Below are 2,376 nucleotides of genomic sequence, written 5' to 3'. Positions count from 1 at the left end.
GTGTGGAGAAGAGTGTAGAAAGGAAGACTATGAGTCAAGGTAAAAGATGGAAAATTAGATATGACATATAAAATCCAGAAGGCAAAATAGTAGAAGAAAGCACTACCCATGCAGTAATAACACTGAATGTTAATGGATTAAACTCTCCAATCAAAAGACATAGTCTTGCAGAATGAATTAAAAAACAGGACCCATCTATATGCTGTCTCTACTCAAAGGACATGAGGGCAAGGACACAGGTGGACATTTACACACCAATGTTTATAGCATCATTATTAACAATTACCAAGAGATGGAAACAGTCAAAATGTCCATCAACAAACAGTTGGCTAAACAAACTGTTACATTTACATAAGATGGAATATTATGCAGCTGTAAGACAGAATAAAGTTATGAAGTATGTAACAACATGAATGGACCTTAAGGACATTATGCTGAGTATGATTAGCCAGAAACTAAAGGACAACTACTGTATGGTCTCACTGATATGAACTGACATTAGTGAATAAACTTGGAATATTTCGTTGGTAACAGAGACCATCAGGAGATAGAAATAGGGTAAGATATTGGGTAATTGGAGCTGAAGGGATACAGATTGTGCAACAGGACTAAATATAAAAACTCAGAAATAGACAGCACAATATTACCTAACTGTAATACAATTATGTTAAAACACTGAATGAAACTGCATATGAGAATGATAGAGGGAAGAGGGCTGGGCATAAATGAAATCACAAAGAAAGATAGACGATAAAGATTGAGATGGTGTAGTCTAGGAATGCCCAGAGTGTATAATGATAGTGACTAAATGTACAAATTAAAAAAATGTTTTTGCATGAGGAAGAACAAAAGAATGTCATTACTGCAGTGTGCTGAAAATAGATGGTACTTAATATTTTAAAATTTCAACTAATGTGTGAGACTAAAGCAAAAAATGTTTATTTGGTACAGATCTATACTTTGACTAGTGCATCTCCTAATATAATTTATGTAGATAGTTTATTGAACACCTTAAGTACATGGAACTTTGTATAGGACATGAGATTTTGTTGGTTTGTCCAGGTGATGGCCTGTTGAATCCCAGAGTGATTTGATCAGTGAGTGGAAAATTATTTGCAAAGTCCCCTTTGGGGAATGGTGAGAACGGGGGAAAACTCAACTTCCCCAAGTTGAATTCTTGATATTCTCACAAGCAGTGTGTACAACCAAAGCTATAGGCTGAGCCCCCAGTCTTGGGGTTTGTTCATATGAAACTTAACCCCACAGGGGATAGGTCAAGCCTACTTAAAATTAAGCCTGAGAGTCAACCCCAAGAGAACCTCTTTTGTTGCTCAGATGTGGCCTCCCTCTCCAGCCAACACAGCTAGCAGACTCACCACCCTCCCCCTCTCTATGTGGGACATGACTACCAGGGGTGTGGATCTTCCTGGCAGTGTGGGTCAGAAATCCCAGAATGAGCTGAGATTCAGCATCAAGGGATTGAGAAAATCCCTAGAATGAGCTGAGACCCAGCATCAAGGGGTTGAGAAAACCTTCTCCACCAAATGGGGGAAGAGTGAAATGAGACAAAGTGTCAATGGCTGAGAGATTTCAAACAGAGTCGAGAAGTTATTCTGGAGGTTATTCTTATGCATTAAGTAGATATCACCTTGTTATCCAAGATGTAATGGAGAGTCTGGAGGGAACTGCCTGAAAATGTAGAGCTGTGTTCCAGTAGCCATGTTTCTTGATGATGATTGTATAATGATATAGCTTTCACAATGTGACTGTGTGATTGTGAAAAACCTTGTGTCTGATGCTTCTTTTATCTACCTTATCAACAGATGAGAGGAACATATGGAATAAAAATAAATAATAGGGGGAACAAATGTTAAAATAGATTTAGTTTGAGTGCTTGCTTTGGCAGCACATATACTAAAATTGGAACGATACAGAGAAGATTAGCATGGCCCCTGTGCAAGGATGACATGCAAATTCGTGAAGCGTTCCATATTTAAAAAAAAAAAAAGATTTAGTTTGAAGTGCTAGTGATCAATGAAAGGGATCAGTAAGGGGTATGGCCTGTAAAATTTTTTTTTCTGTTTGTTATATTTTTCTGTTGTCTTTTTGTTTCTTTTTCTGAATTGATGCTAATGTTCTGAGAAATGATCATGATGATGAATATGCAACTATGTGATGATATTGTGGATTGCTGAGTGTATGTGTTGGGAATGTTTGTTTCTTGTAATTTTTTTTAATTAATAAAAAATTTTTAAAAAGGCATAGACTGGTAGAATGGATTAAAGAACAGAACTCACCTATATGCTGTCTATAGGAGATGCATTTAGACCCAAGGATAAACATAGGTTGAAAGTGAAAGGCTGGGAAAAGATATTT

General features: G+C 36.9%; 1 non-coding gene across 1 annotated transcript; it reads left to right on the top strand.

The window, feature by feature from the left end:
• Window positions 1-1,890: 1,890 nt before the first annotated feature.
• LOC143652913 (U6 spliceosomal RNA) lies at window positions 1,891-1,997 on the top strand. The gene has a single exon (XR_013160959.1). It is a non-coding gene; the product is annotated as a U6 spliceosomal RNA (small nuclear RNA).
• Window positions 1,998-2,376: the final 379 nt, after the last annotated feature.

Source organism: Tamandua tetradactyla, chromosome 12 (genome assembly GCF_023851605.1).
Source record: "Tamandua tetradactyla isolate mTamTet1 chromosome 12, mTamTet1.pri, whole genome shotgun sequence".
Classification (NCBI taxonomy): Eukaryota; Metazoa; Chordata; class Mammalia; order Pilosa; family Myrmecophagidae; genus Tamandua; species Tamandua tetradactyla.
This window is presented reverse-complemented; position numbering and strand designations above follow the sequence as displayed.